Genomic DNA, 17,257 nt, shown 5'->3' on the forward strand with positions numbered 1-17,257 from the left:
TGTTCTCTGCCGAGCGGTAACGGATGTCAAGGAGGAGCTTTGATTCTACGAGGGAGAGCGGCAACGGTCGTGGAAGAATGTGTTCCCTTTCTCATAGAATTGGAGCTCTTCCATGGCCAAGTACAGTGTCGTCCGATGGAGAAATGCTCGTCGAGATGATCACGTAAGCAAGGTCAATTAGTACGGATGGTTATTTATTCACACGTCCCGATATCGTCGCAGTAGTCTGTTATGTGTGTACACTCCCATTCTTCTGTTAATTTACGGAAATATTATGTGAATTACTTACCTGTCGCAGTAAAAGACGAGAACACAATGACCGTTAAAAATATCATTGTTTAAAGATCTAGATAATTTTATAGTTTGTTAATTTTATTTGTTTATAAAAGGAGAAATTTATAGTGTACTAAAAAATGAGTATAGAGAGTAGATGGCAACTACTTCCGGGTCCTCGGCCTCTTATGGGTTTCCAAAGTGACTTAGGCCGGGCCTTCCTCTCATTCCATGCGGCAAGTGTCGTGATGAGACAAAGATTGTGATGAAGTACCGAGTGAAGAAGGAGGGTCCCAACAAGGATCGTATCTTCTACAAGTGTCCGTATCGTAATGTGAGTTATTTTATCGTATTTAATGATTATGATTAGTTTATACCTATTTTCATGATGGTTGTGATTAAAGTTCTAATTTTTTGTTTTAATTTCAGTGGGATGGCAGTGGACGATGTTTAGGCTTCTACTGGGAGGAAGAGTATGTTGAACTCGTACAAAAATATCTTGCACAACAGGCAGATACGACGGCTAATGAGGCAGTGATCCAGCCGAAGAAGCCCAAAGATGTTGCACAATCGGGGGATCTGTCTGTTTTAGTTGAGATTGGTCGTGAAATCCTTGTGCTCTTGAAATATATTTTAGCTTTAGTTCTTTTAGTGGTAGTTGGGATTATCTACATTGTAGCGATGCTTTCATAAATTTATATCTTTTGTGGTGGCACGCATGTTGTATAAATAATTAATTATGATCTAGATTTTAATATGATATTTATGTCATATAATGCAGATGAGCCGTCATTGGATGTATAATGCTGATCGCCGCTCCCAAGAGTTCATTGACGGCGTGCATTCTTTGTTACGTGCGGCCGAGGCAAACAAACGCGACGGTTTCATGTGCTGCCCATGTGACATATGTAAGAATACGATGAAATATCCTTGCTCAATGACTCTTCATTCACACTTGTTCAAGTTGGGTTTCATGCCAAACTATATTTGTTGGACAAAGCACGGAAAAACCAGTGTTGTAATGGAAGAAGGTGAAGAAGAACAATGGGACGACAATGATATTATTCTTGATGGTGCGTGCTTCAATGATACTGCAATGGGAGAAGCTGAAGAAGAGGTATCCGCAGAAGATGAGCCGGCTGATGATCTTTCTCAGGTCATTCGTGATGCACAAAGAGAATGTGAAAGTGAAAAGGAGAAGATCAAGTTCGAGCGGATGCTAGAAGATGACAAAAAATTGTTGTACCCAACTTGTGATGCAGGGCAGAAAAAGTTGGGAACCACACTAGAATTGCTGCAATGGAAGGCAAAGAATGGTGTATCTGACAAGGGATTTGAAGAGTTACTAAAAATCCAAAAGAAGATGCTTCCGAAGTACAATGAATTGCCCGCCACTACCTATGAAACAAAACAAGTTGTCTGTCCTATGGGGCTAGAAATAGAGAAGATACATGCATGTCCTAATGACTGCATCCTATACCATGGCAAAGAGTACAAGAAATTAGATGTATGCCCGGTATACCATGCGTCACGGTATAAGATCAGGCGAGATGACCCTGGTGATGTTGAGGGCGAACGTCCGCATAAGAAAATCCCTGCCAAGGTTATGTGATATGCTCCTATAATACCACGCTTGAAACGTCTGTTCAGAAACAAAGAACATGCAAAATTGTTACGATGGCACAAAGAAGACCGTAAGGTAGACAATATGTTGAGACACCCTGCTGATGGGTCCCAGTGGAGAGCAATCAACAGAGAATTCCTGGAGTTTGCAAATGACGCAAGAAACTTAAGGTTTGCTTTAAGTACAGATGGTATCAATCCTTTTGAAGAGCAGAACAGTAGTTATAGCACTTGGCCTGTTACTCTAAGTATCTACAACATTCCTCCTTGGTTATGCATGAAGCAGAAGTTCATTATGATGCCTGTGCTCATCCAAGGCCTGAAGCAACCTAGCAATGACATCGATGTGTACCTGAGACCACTTATTGATGAACTTCTCATTTTGTGGAATAAAGAAGGTGTACGTGTGTGGGATGAGTACAAACAGGAACATTTTGATCTGCGAGCATTGTTGTTCGTAACAATCAATGATTGGCCTGCTCTAAGTAATCTTTCAGGACAGTCAAACAAGGGATATAATGTATGCACACACTACTTCGGTGATATTAGAGGTGTATTCTTGAAAAAATGTCGAAAGGTGGTGTACCTTGGCCATCGTCGATTTCTTCCTGTAAATCACCCCGTAAGAAACAAAGGCAAGCATTTTAAAGGGAAGGCAGACCACCTGACAAGCCTCGTAACCGAACCAGTGAGGATGTACTCGATATGGTCAATGATATGAAAGTCATCTTTGGAAAAGGACATGGAAGCTAACCTATTCCGAAAGACGCTAACGGTCACGCACCTATGTGGAAGAAGAAGTCCATATTTTGGGACCTACCCTATTGGCAAGTCCTGGAGGTCCGTAGCTCGATCGACGTGATGCACCTGACGAAGAATCTTTGTGTGAACCTGCTAGGCTTTATAGGTGTGTATGGAAAGCCTAAGGACACATTTGAAGCACGACAGGACCTACGTTGTTTGAGAGAAAGAGACAACCTGCATCCAGAGAAGACAGATGATGGACGCCATTACTTATATCCTGCTAGCTACACTCTAAGCAAAGAGGAGAAGAAAATTATTTTGAATGCTTAAACAACATTAAGGTACCATCTGGATTCTCCTCGAATATAAAGGATATTATAAATGTGCCAGAGAAGAAATTCTATAACTTAAAGTCCCATTACTGTCACGTTCTCATGATGCAATTACTTTCAGTTGCATTAAGAGGAATTCTACCTCTAAATGTATGTCTAGCCACCGTGAAGCTATGTGCATTCCTCAATGCAATTTCTCAGAAGGCAATTGATCCAACTGATCTAGCTAAACTACAAAATGATGTGGTTCAATGTCTTGTCAGCTTTGAGTTGGTGTTCCCTCCTTCCTTCTTTGATATTATGACACACCTCCTAGTTCACCTAGTCAAGGAGATTGTCACTCTCGGTCCTGTGTTCATACACAACATGTTCCCCTTAGAGAGATGGATGGGAGTCCTGAAGAAATATGTTCACAACCGTGCTCGTCCAGAAGGAAGCATTGCCAAGGGCTATGGAACAGAAGAGGTCATTGAGTTCTGTGTTGACTTTATTCCCGACCTTGACTCGATTGGTGTTCCTGAATCGAGACATGAGGGGAGACTAAGCGGAAAGGGAACACTAGGGAGGAAAACATATATTGGTATGGATGATGATTATTTCAATAAAGCGCACTACACAGTTCTACAGAACTCCTCTTTGGTAGATCCGTATATTGAGACACACAAGGATCTCTTACGATCCGAGTTTCCAGGGAAGACTGAAGCTTGGATTACGCATAAGCACATGGAAACTTTCGGCGGTTGGTTACGAAAAAAATGTCAAGGTGATGAGAGCATCCATGAGCAACTGTATTTATTGGCTATGCAACCATCATGGCATATCGTCACATACAAAGGGTACGAGATAAATGAGAACATATTCTACACAGTAGCCCAAGATAAAAGGAGTACCAACTAAAACAGTGGTGTCCGCATAGATGTCATAGACTCGAATGGGAATAAGCAGACATATTATGGACGCATAGATGAAATATGGGAACTAGAATATGCACCTACTTTAAAGATCCCATTGTTCAAGTGCCAATGGGTCAAGGTGACCGGAGGCGAGGTAACAGTAGACAACGAGTATGGAATGACAATAGTAGACCTTAGTAATATTGGGTACAAAGACGAAACATTCATCATTGCCAAGGATGTGAATCAGGTGTTCTATGTCAATGATATGTCTACCAAACCAAAAAGAGGGAAAAACGATAATGACTCAACCAAAGAGCTAAAGCGCCACATAGTTCTTTCAGGAAAAAGAGTCATTGTGGGAATTGAGGACAAGTCGGACATGTCAGAAGAATATGAAAAGAATGACCGAATTCCGCCCTTCAAAGTGAACAAAGACCCTAGCATCTTGGTAAATGATGAGGACACTCTATGGTTACGAAGCGATCATAACCAAGGGACATACATAAAGAAAAAGTTCACTGCTGTGCCCACTTGATGATATAGTGATTTAATATAGTGTGTGTTTGAGATATTATGTAATAATTGTGAATTCAGATGTTTATTATGTCATGTTTCAAATTAAATCAATGTTTGATTTGGTGGGATTTCTCTCTCAAAAAGGTAAATTAGGTTACTCAGTGATGAAAAATTAAAATATTAACGTTAAAATGATGTGAAAACAAATTTCCTGTCCAAAACCAATAGTTTTAATAATTTTAATTAAACACTACATTTTTGCATTAACGAAATAATAAATATTAGTTACATTATGTTTTATAATTCTAACAAAAAATAAAAAAGTTAGGTTATAGATTTTTCCTATGTGCAATAAACAAAAAGAAAATTCATATTTTTAACAAAATAATTTTATGCCTTTTATTTAATTTACTATGTATTTAACAAAAACTATTGCATTTCTATTGTATTTAACAAGACTATTGCTTAAAACAGGCGGGAAATGAAACTGCAGGCCACCTTTACTCCCGAGTGGGAAGCCCACCCGGGAGTAAAGGTGGGCTGCAGTTTCGTGGCCCGCCAAAAAAAACCTTTACTCCCGGTGCGTGTTACCAACTGGGAGTAAAGGTATTCCTTTACTCCTGGTTGGTAACACGCACCGAGAGTAAAGGACCTTTACTCCCGGTGGGGGGATGGCACCGGGAGTAAAGGGGCGTGGCATATATATACCACTGCCATCTTCTTACTTGCGTTCTTCGCCGATTCCTCTCCCCCTGCGCCCACACCACTCGGCCCATCACACCGAGGACGCCGCCACCACCCCGCCCGACGTCGGTCGCCGCCACCGCCTCGTGCGCGTCCACGGTCCCCACGCCACCCTGCGTGTCGACGACCTCACGGCGCCACTGCTGCCCGGCCGCCCCCGCCAGACACGCGGCCACACCGGTACCGTACGTACCCTCGCCGCGTTGACACGGCGCGACGACGAGGCCGCCAACACGCGCGTGGCTTCCTCTCCTCCATTCCCAAGGTACGCTAGCTGCTTGCTCCGTTCCATCTCCAGGCTACACCGTGACCAACAAATCGATCATGATGAGGAGCACGCTGTGCTAGCTTGCTCGATCTCGGATCCGCCGATCAAACATTTGATCGGACTATAGTTGATCATTGAAGATTTCACTTCAATGAACATAAAAAAACAGTGATGTCCATCATAAAAAGAAAGATCTTATAGGTTTGGTCGAAATAATTAGCACTTCGCTAACTTTCTTGTATTTTGTTTATGGTTAATAAAGTGCTGGGAAGCAATGCTCCATGATTTCAGTTAAAAAAACTATGATAATTTTGACCAAGTTCATATAGAGAAAAATATCATCACTTATCATACTAAATAGATTATACTGTGAAATTATATTACATGATAATAAACTGAATGATACTAATTTGATATCATAAATAGCAAAGTATTTTTTATAAATTTGATCAAACTTAAAACAATTTAATTTTGACTAAACAATATAAGGTACTTTTTAGCCAATGGGGTACATTATTGCATATATGTTAGTTTATCATTATTGTGTTTCTATGTATACGGCGGAGCACTGCCGCCCTCGTTCGCCCTAGGGTTTAGGGTTTATACGGCGGAGCACCGCCGCCCTCGTTCGCCCTAGGGTTTAGGCCGGTTCCACTGCCCTCGTTCGATCATTTTTGGCATGTTGTTGTGAACCTCTTCGGGAGTAATTCTCTCTGGTTATATTAGCAATAAGACACATATACTTACATTTCATAATGACTTATACTTACATTATCAGCATAGAATTTTCTCATATGATGAATGACTACATGGTTCACATGGTTTATACGGTGGTTGGTAATACGCACCGGGAGTAAAGGGTTTTTACTTCCGGTTGGTGGCTGGCACCGGGAGTAATTCTTTCTGATATATAACCTCCAGCGCCTGGCGCAGATCGATCCGCTCATCTTCTTCCTCATCGAACACCGCCGCCGTCTTCTTCCTCGCGCCGCGTCCGTTTGCCTTCCGTGACACCGGCGCCGCCCTCTTCTTCCTCGTGCGGCCTCCACCGCGTGCGCCCGTGCCCCTCCTCCGCGCGCGCCCGTGGCCCTCCACCGCGCCCTCCTCCGTGCCCGAGGCCCTCCACTGCGCCTGTGGCCCTCCACCGCGCCCGAGGCCCTCCACTGCCGAGCTCGAGGTGATATGTTCGTTGATCTCTTTGTACATTCTCAGACGGTGGCCGGAAACTGAACATTGTTTCATGAATCTAGAACACTGCCTTTGCTCAATAGAAGAATTTTTTCTATCTTCATAGATCAATGTTTGTTAACGAAATTTTATCCAAATATATTCATGTAGGGTCTTTTTTTAAGGATTTGTTGTAGGATATATAATGGTCAAATAGGAACTCAATTTGGATACCCAATTTGTAAACTAAGCGTTTCTTTAGTTTATAAAAAATATCACATGTGATGATGTAAGCAGTTTTGGTTGGACTTGCATGCATGGCTACAGACAAATGAAGGAAAACTTCAACATTTCTTCATTTGTGAACTTTGAATATACAGATATAATATATTAATGTTGCTAAAGTAATATGAGCATTACATATTTTTTCCGCCCGACACCGCCCCGGCCCGCCTCACGTCGTCATCGTCGTCAGCACGCCGGCCCACCTCACGTCGTCGTCGTCAGCACACCGGCCACCGCGAGATTTGACGTACTATATATTGGTTTTGTTTTTTGAAGCTAGATGGCCGACCCGAGAAACATGGATGAGGAGGAGTTGATGATGAATTTGATCAACACTGGCACTCAAGTTGCCGGCGATGATGGTGCTAAAAATAACGTGCAAGAGGATGCAGATGACGGGAGTCAGTACTTAGCTCTTGAACAAAATGAGCAACAACATATTGGCCAAGTATATATTTTTTATTATTAGCTATATATATTATCATATGTCTTATGTGTGCTCATCACATTAAAAATAATGTTTAAGTTTTGTAGCCCTCTGGATCGACATCAACAACTACAACGAAGAGTAAAAATATTCGAGGTCCCAAAAAGCCATTGGAGGGCCGCTTCATCATCTCGGAGTTCAATGTGGATACAGGAGAACCGGGGGGGGGGGGGCGAATAAAATGAAATTTGTGCACCACTGTGGTTACCTTGTATGGGACCGGCTCCCGATTAGTACCCGTGAATGGAAGAAGAAGACCAATGCTCCTCATATCAGTTTTGTCACTGATCGTGACAAGGCATTAATTTGGAAAGATGTCTTGGTACATTTCACGCTCCAAACAGATGGTTATGATGATATAATAGATGGTGATAAATTGAAGGAGCGAGTTAGGGATTGGGCAATGAAGAAGATGGTCACCCAGTTTCAGACTTGGAAGAAACACCTATATACGACGTATGTCAAGAAGAACATAGCACCAGATTTTACTGTCCCAGGCCCAATCTCAAAGCAGAGGCCCTATTGAGATGAGTTTGTACAGTACAAGACTTCGGAAGAGGGTGTGAGTCAGGTGATAAAGAACCAACGTAATGCCCAATAGAAGACATACCACCATACCTTGGGATCAGGTGGCTACCCGACTGCCATTAAGAAGTGGAACAAAATAGAAGCAGACCTTCTTGCCAAGGGTATCAGACCAGAATCACTCGAGTAGGGAGAACGTGCAAAGAATTGGTTTTTTGGTTATGGGGGAACACTAGACTAGGAGACAGGGAAGTGCGTTTATGGCGCAAGACTGCAAGAAGCAGCAGAAAGATTGTTTTATGCTCAGAGAGCTACTGCTAGTGGTGCGTTCAGGCCCAACAGAGAGAAGGATGAGCTGACATACGCCATCGAGACTATTGAACATGGTGGCCGAACTAGAGGCAAAGGAAGTGTCTCATGGGAGCATGGATTCCCTCAGGACAGACCTTCCTATAAAAGTCGCTAGAGAAAGAAGGAAGAAGAGGCACAACGGCTCCAGAGGTTGGAGGAAGCGGTGCGTGAAGCACAGGAGCGGGAAAAAAACCTTGAAGCGAGAATGCAGGAGAAAATCAGAAGGCAAGTGCAAATAGCAGTGAGTGCAAGGAAGCAGGCATCAGAGCCAGGAATCAACATTAGCCAATCTGTTCAGTTGAAAAGCAGCTGCGCTTCCACGGAGATACCAAATCAAGGGGACACAGGACTGTGCTTCCCTGTGGATGACGTCACTGAACCTTGTACAACGTGTGAGCTACACATTCCAAAGGAGAATTCCACAATCAAGGTGGCTATCGGTCTTGTTAATCCTATCGATCGAACCAAGACACCAAGGATTCATGAAAATATAATCTAAGAAGGATATGCTATCATCTCGGTAGATAAAGCTGAAAAAGGTTTTAGTGATTTGCCTCTTGACATTTCTGGAGGTGATGGCGAGAAGACTCTAGGAGAAGCGGAGAAGATATTCATTCTATGGTGCAAGCGCTACATCATTATTCCAGGGATGTCGGCTCCACCTCCTCCTGAACTACCTCACCATAGGTACGTGCAGATGAAAACACTACATCATTAATTTGTATTGGCTTAAATAATTAACAATCTGCTCATAATAATATGTCATTCTTTTTTTGTAGCAGATCCTCCCCCAACTTAAATCCAATTGTTCAATCGCTAGATCATCATAGTGCTCTGTACGATGACATTGTGTTGGAAGATGAGGCTGCATCCACACCATCTCCAAGGAGGTCTCTAACGCCGCAGCCGCCACCTCCAAGGAGGTCTCCAACGCCGCTGCCAACACCTCCAAGGAGGTCTCCAACGCCTCCCCCGCCCCTGCCTACCAAGAAGCCTAGCAAGAGGCCAGCCCCTCAAACGAAGAACCAGTCCCCGCCTGCAAAGAAAGCCACCGTGAAACCAAGGGCTATTCCCAAAATAATATCTAAAGAGAAGGAAGAAGGAACTGATGCATATAAAAAAGACATGTCTAGATTCTATAACAAACTTAAAATGAATCAAGAAGCAAGGAGAAACCCGGAGAAACCGTACTTCTTCGTAGCTCTAGATATTCTAAGAAAAAAGGTGACTTCTTACCAGCAACAACAGCGGGAATCTCGTAAGCCGTCCAAATCAACGTTATCGGACTATGACCGCACTCTCACCAAGTCAATTGAGGCGGCACAGAAAAAGAAGCGGGCAGGGAAAGGAGTTGCTCAACTCGGACAACAAGCGCACCAATCAATCCCCTGCTAGTTGTTGGTAATAAATATGGTTCGAATTTAGGATTAATGCATCAGGCAAACATACCTCTGGATGTCGATTTGGATCACCTTGGTGAATTTCTTGATGAGACTGATCTTGACCTTTACCAGATGTTTGGTGATGGAAACATTGAGAGTGCGGTGGAGGTTGATATTTAGAAGAAAATTTTTTTACTAGGCCAGAGTCTATACAACCCTCAAGCCTTATCTGATCTGGGGACGTAAATGTACCTGCTAAATAAGTGGTACATGCAGGCATCTACCAGTGGAGACTTCTGCATTGGTGTCAGAATTAGAGACAAACATTAGTTCCGTGGCGATGATGTTATGTATGTTGACTTTGCAGAATTTCATCAACTATGCCACCTGACCTCTCTAGACAAAGTTATCATTAGCTGCTATTGCCTGTAAGTAATAATTCTTTCGATCTATTATTAAACTCATCATATGTGTGTATATGCATATAAATTATCCTAACAAGTACTATATATATGCAGATTTACAATAACAGAGCTCAGAAAGGAAGGCTGCAATGAAATTGGTTTTGTTGATCCCCATATAGTATTCAAAGACCCAATTACTCCAAAGACTAATTAGAAGTCTGAGTTAGAGAGTAACCTCATAAACTTCTTAGTGAACCTATGCCACAAGAAGAATATACTCTTTCCCTATAACTTCAAGTGAGTGTTAATCATGTCGATCATATCCTTAATGGCTTATATGTTGATTCTAGTTAATTAATGAGTGTTATGCGTTATATCCTATAAACACATGCAGCAATCACTGGATATTGATGGACATCGATCTGGTGAAAAGTCACTTGATAATCTATGACTCGATGAGAAAACCACAACAAGACTACCAAGATATGATAGATATTATCCAGAGGTGATCTCTAGCAACTATATATACACACAAACATGATGATTAACTATATCTGATGACGTGGCAAATTTTTTATTGGGCAGTGTTTGGAAAACCTTTATTGAGAAGCAACACATGGAAAAATGCAAAGCGCCACTGAATGTAATCCCTTTGAAAGTAAGTCCCCTGAATCGCATCATCTTTATTAATTAAACATATAGCTTTCATCGGATCACCAGATTGGATGACAAATCTTTTTCTCGTAAAGTGGTGTCTGAGGCAGGAACAGAGGAACAACTACTGTAGTTACTATGTTTGCAAGTTTATCAAGGTGCTCTCCCAAAGAACTCCTACAGAGAGACTCAAAGTACGTTAAAAATACACTATATATTCATTTAATTATTATTATTGATTGTGTTACTATGTCTTTATATATATATATGTACATATATTAATTTATTTTCCTTTAATTCAAACCTGTAGACTCGATGGTTGGAGGAAAAGGTCATACGACAAGACCAAATCAAAGCAATTCAAGAGTCTATAGCCGGATTTTTTAATGAGCGGGTCATCGATTCCAAGGGCGAGTTCTACTTCGACCCAACACTGCCATTGAAGCCAAGCTAGAGGATGAGAGAAAACTTGTTATGTCACAACAACTGTAATGCAATCTTTTGTAATATATGCACATGAAATAATATAATGTAAAATACACATATGCATGCATGCATGTAAATATATATATGATGCATGCATATATATATATATATATATATATATATATATATATATATATATTTCTATGCTTGAATTGTGTGATTTAATACGTTCATTGTGCTTGAACCGAAACATACTATACGCGCATATAAATGTATAATTAGCAACATACAATACGACTTCGAAAACCTATTTTGAAAAGAAAATAAAAAAATGAAAAGAAAAGGAAAAAGAAAAAAAACCTTTAGTCTCGGTTCGTATTACCAACCGGGACTAAAGGTGCCGGCCATCGTGGCATGTCAGGAGACACCTTTAGTCCCGGTTGGTGTTACTCATCGGGACTAAAGGTTCTCCTTTAGTCCCGGTTCCTGACCCGGGACTAAAGGACCCCCTTTAGTCCCGGATGCTTGCTCCCGGGTGAGGAACCGGGACTAGAGGGGGTTCCCCACCGGGAGTAAAGCTCGGTTCTCTACCAGTGTGGCCATCCCTGCATTAAGGAGTGTTTGGTTCTTTAGTCGCTCCTAAATTTTATGCAACATCGAATATTTAAATACTAATAAAGAATATTAAATATATATTAATTACAAAACCAATTACATAGACAGAGGTTAATTTGCGAGATGATTTTTAAGCCTAACTAATCTGTCATTAGCACATGTTACTGTAGCACCACGTTGTCAAATCGTGAACTAATTAGGCTTAAAAAATTTGTCTCGCAAATTAGTCGCAAATTGTGTAATTAGTTTCGTAATTAGTCTATATTTAATACTCCAGGTGTCTAAATATTCGATGTGACAGGAATTTTAGGAGGGCATGCAGAAACCAAACACCCTCTAACAATGGCGCGTGGCGACCATCTTCAACACGTGCTGAGACCAGCGTGCGAGTGCTTCATCGAGACTATAGATTCATGGAATTCACTAGTACAGATAATCTTGGCTGGCTCATCGATGATGATGATCTTATGATAAGCTAGGGTTGGTTAACAGTCTCCGTTGGCTGTCAGAGCGAGCTGTCTGGATCGGGCAGTAATTGGAGCGCACAGTCATTCAAGAACGTCGGCTTCAGCAGCCGGCCGGCTAACGACGAACGAAAACCTAAAGCAAGTGAATGCGACGGGGATCGAGCTTCACGAGTATCTTCTAGCCTGGGCGTGGAACAGTAGTGTCCATTCTTACCGGATCCGTCACGAAACTTAGGCGCAAGTTTTTTCGGCACGCTTCGTGATGCCTTGCTGCATTGATGCATATCACTTTTTTTTTTGCCCGCCTGCAAGAAAATTAGGCGCAAGTTTTTGCACATATATACGCGTCGTCTGCTCGATGAAAGGATCAGTGCAGTATACGTGTGAAGTGCAAAATTTTGCGAGATGGATGCATCAAGCAGACGACGTATCTGCAGGCGCGGTACGGTGGGATTGCTTTATGAAAGGTCGTTCCGTAAGTTCGAAAGATACATACCAACCTTCGCCTTTCATCGATCTTTTTATCCTCACCACGTTCGCACATGCAATAAGGCTCTTGGTATAGGAACCAGATCAGTAGACATGTAACTAATTTGTATTAGGAGTTTCGTTCCTTTTATGTAGTATGACACTCTCTTCTCCTGCGTGGACTAACTTGCTTAAAGTAAGAGACATATACTTGCAGGGGCGGCATGTTACATGCAAAAGTGGGGATAAAACAAGAATGCGAAATGATCCCTAGATCTTTCCTACACCATGGTGTAGAAATTTCCTTTGTTGTTTCAGCTTTCACCACTGGAAAACTGGACATTACCGAGTGTCTGAGACTTTGCCGAGTGCTTTTTATCGGGGCACTCGGCAAAACAATATTTTTGCCGAGTGCCGCACTCGGCAAGGGTGGCTAGCTCTCGGCAAAACTGGGCTTTGCCGAGTGCCGCGGCACTCGGCAAAGATCCCACTCGGCAAAAGGTGGCCGGCCCGTAACGGCGGCCACCTGCCGTCAGATTTTGCCGAGTGCCTAACGGTCGGCACTCGGCAAATTTTTTTTTATTTTTAAAAACATATTTTGCCGAGTGCCAGCCCCAGGCACTCGGCAATTTTTTTTAAAACATATTTTGCCGAGTGCCAGTCCATGGCATTCGGCAAATTTTTTTTTAAAAAAAAATATTTTGCCGAGTGCTAGAGATAGACACTCGGCAATTTTTTTTATTTTTTAAAACTTATTTTGCCGAGAGCCAAACCCAGTCACTCGGCAATTTTTTTTATTTTTTAAAAACATATTTTGCCGAGTGTAAGCCTTGGGCACTTAGCAATTTTTTTTAATTTTTTAAAACTTATTTTGCCGAGTGCCAGCGCCAGGCACTCGGCAAATTTTTTTTTTTATTTTTGAAAATCATATTTGGCCGAGTGCCCCCCATGGCACTCGGCAAAATATTTTTTTTATTTTGGGCCCAAATTTTTTTCTGGGGCCTTGTGACAGTATTTCAAACTCTATTTTAAAATTTGGGGCAATTTTGACTTTTTTGATATATTTCATTAGTTTATTTCGTTTCGTCGAATTTTTCGGGACATTTCAAATTTGAACTGCAGGTACATGGAATAATGGACTTTGGTCATCCAAAAATTGATACTCATGATATTTAGGGTATGTTTAGGCCGTATCCAGGAACTCACATAAAATCTCGAGCATCTTGTTGACGTAACATGTCGAGGTACTTGCCAGAAATGTGATTTTAAATTATATAAAATGCAAACGAAGTCCGAAAATCACGAAACTTGTCGAGGCGTCGTGTTATCGCATGTGGAAGCTGTGGTAAAAAATGATAAGGTTTCGAGTAAGTTGTGACGTCGGATGCTAAAAACCCAGACATCTCCACATGTGATCACACCCCAGCGCCCACCCCCGCCGCCGCCACGCCCGCCGCGCCCACCCCCGCCGCCCGCTCCCCCGCGCCCACCCCAGCCACCGCCGCGCCCACCCCCACCGCTGCCGCGCCCTCGCCGGCGAATCGCCGCTGCCGGCGAGCGCCGCCCTTGGGCCCGCGTGCGCCCACGCCCGTGCCCGCACCCGCGCCCTCCGCCGGCCTCGCCCGCGACCGCGCCCCGCCCCGGCAGCTCCCCATGCCCCGGCCCCCCTCGCCTTAGCCGCCCAGAGGTGGCTGGCTGGTGCTGGACGGCCATTTCCGGCAGTGGCGGTCGTGTCCCGGCCGTCCCTTCCCTGGTCGCGCCGCCCGTAGGAGCAGGGGAGGTAGGAGGAACAGGGGAGGAGGGAGAGAAGGGAAGGGGAGAAGGGAAGGAAGAAGGAAGAAGGGAGGGAGGAGAGGAGAAGGAAGGAGGAAGAAGGAGAAGGGAGGTGGAAAGGAGAAGGGAGGGGGAGCCTCGGCCGCTGCCCACGCCTTGTTAGCGGTGGTGCCGTGCCCTCGACGCCCCGCTCCCGACTCCGCCCACCGTCGACGAGCACACTAGGTTCGCCCTTCCCTTTCTATTTAAATCATGCAGTGGATGTCGGCCATCGAGCCCTTGTTAGTAGTAATAGTTGTTGTATGTGGTCTTCAGCCATCGAGTCGTTGTTTGTGGATGTTGGCCTTCGTGCCGATCTTTTTTGCAGGTTTTTGAAACCTCCCCGTGCAGGGGAGGTTCTGCCGAAATTTTCAATTGTCACTAATGTATTGCCTTTTATGCAGGAGGAGGCCCCGACGGAGGGACCTCGGTGACCCCGATTGTCTTCGTTAGCGTTGCGGGTCTGCCTACACCGCGTCGCGGCGCCACTACACCGACTCGCCACAGCCTCGCTAGCCTGACCTCACCGGCACCCTAGGTATAACCCCTCTATCTGTATCATGGTCTTAGGTCGCTGATCCCAGTTAGGCGTCTCCCGTCCAAAAGATATACGGTCGAAGTTATGCATGTCTTTGCATATCTGTGAGCGTTTCTGTTTCGGATTGTCCATGTTTTTTGGACAGCCCACGAATGCGCAGATGGGTCAGTTTCCATGGTCCGCTCCGGTCCGAGACGGTGTTTCGGCATCACCCCCGTGTTGTTCTCTAGATACATACTCTCCCTTGCAGGACGTGTATCGGGAGAACAGCGGGGAGGTGCTGCTAAAATTCCGTCTCAGATAGGAGCGGAGCATGGAAACTAACCTCATCTATGGATCTAGCGTACATCTCAAAGCACGAGCAAGGCAAACAGAAGTGGGCACTGAGGACCGGTCCAACTCACCACCAAGGCAGCCGCAGCCTCCCCGCATTCAAGCGGGCACTTGTACGAGATGTCATTTATCTATTCTAACGCTCAATTTTGCCTGATTTTTAATCATCTTGCCGTCTTTCTCGCAGGAGGTGGCACACCCGGACGTGCCGGTGTCGGAGTTTGGGGCATGGGCTGTGTCCCACATGGGCCCGGTGAAATCCAGTGTCGTCTTCAACCCGAATGCCACTGCCTAGGCTTACTCTGACCCGAGGGTCCACGCTAAGGTCAGAGACTACGCAAAGGTGGTTAGTGTGCTCCGTGGCTCATATCACAATCTGAGCACCGAGCCCCTTGAGATAGAGGTGATCGTGAGGCTGGGGCAAGGCAGGAAGCACGGGCGGTTGTGGATTGCAGACGGCGCCGACTCCTTGAGCTCTGCACCCTCTCTCTCCGACGTGAGGGCATGGAGCACGGTCAGAAGCCTTCCCATACGTGCATGGCCTACTCCAACACTGTCGTGGGTCGACGAACTTCAGGTAATTCCGGTTTCACTCGTCGTACATTGAACGTTACACACATTGATCAGATTTGCAATACTGAAACATATGATTGAAACACTGTAGGCCGAGCTGGCAGAGACAAGGGAGACGCAAGCGCACCTGACCGCAGAGCTGGAGGCCACGAAGAAGCAGATGGCGAACATGTATCAGATCATGCAAACCATTGGGCAAGCATCGGGTGTCCAAGTGCAGTTGCCAGTTCCAGCTCCGGTTCGACACTTCACTCCTGTGAGTATGAAAGTTTAATGCGTTCGTGTTGTTGGGATTGTCGGCCTTCATGCCATTGTAATTTTCGGCCTTCGTGCTGTTGGGATTGTCGGCCTTCGTGCCGTTGTGATTGTCGGCCTCCATGCCGTTGTTTCTTGCAGGTTGGAAACCTCCCCGTGCAGGGGAGGTGCTGCCGAAATTTTCAATTTTGAGTCTAACACATGCAATCTCTTTTCTTTTGTGCAGCCTCCGTCGGCGGGTTCAAACAATCCCGCTACCGTGTCATCGGTGGCTGATCGCGTCAACCCTTCGCCGCAGTCCGGTCCTTCACCGCAGTCCAGGGGGCCACACCTGTAGTCTCCGTCGCCGCAGTAGGGATGTTGAACTTTGTGATGTTGAACTTATAATAATAAACTTATGATGTTGAACTTTGGTGCATTTGTGATGGATTTTCGATGGATTTATTAAATATGTGTGTGCTTGTGATATATAATGCATGTTGGTGATATAGATGTGATGATTGATGTATATATATATATAATGTTTGTTACAATGGAATGTAAAAAAAATTACAATTCTCGGGGTCTTTGCCGAGTGCCATGGGCAAGGCACTCGGCAAAGATTTTTCATTTTTCAAAAAAAAAATAATTTCTTTGCCGAGTGCCTTGCCGTGGCACTCGGCAAAGTATTTTTTTAAAAAAAAATCAGAAATTCTTTGCCGAGTGCCTAAACAGGGGCATTCGGCAAAGAAATTATTTAAAAAAAATAAAAAAAACTTTGCCGAGTGCCTGGGCAGGGGCACTCGGCAAAGTACTTTTTTAAAAACAATAAAAAAAAAACTTTGCCGAGTGCCTGGGCTGGGGCACTCGGCAAAGTAATTATTAAAAAAATAATTTTTTTTTGCCGAGTGCTGGGTCGGGCACTCGGCAAAATAACCGTTAACGGCCGGCGCCGCAACGGCCGAAAATATTTTGCCGAGTGCCGTCCCAAGCACTCGGCAATTTTTTTTTTATTTTGCCGAGTGCCCGGATAAAAAGCACTCGGCAAAGACCCTTTGTCGAGAAAAATTTTGCCGAGCGGACTTTGCCGAGTGCTACACTTGGTAAAGCCTTTGCCGAGTGCAAAAGGCTCTTTGCCGA

This window comes from Miscanthus floridulus, chromosome 2 (genome assembly GCF_019320115.1).
Source record: "Miscanthus floridulus cultivar M001 chromosome 2, ASM1932011v1, whole genome shotgun sequence".
Classification (NCBI taxonomy): Eukaryota; Viridiplantae; Streptophyta; class Magnoliopsida; order Poales; family Poaceae; genus Miscanthus; species Miscanthus floridulus.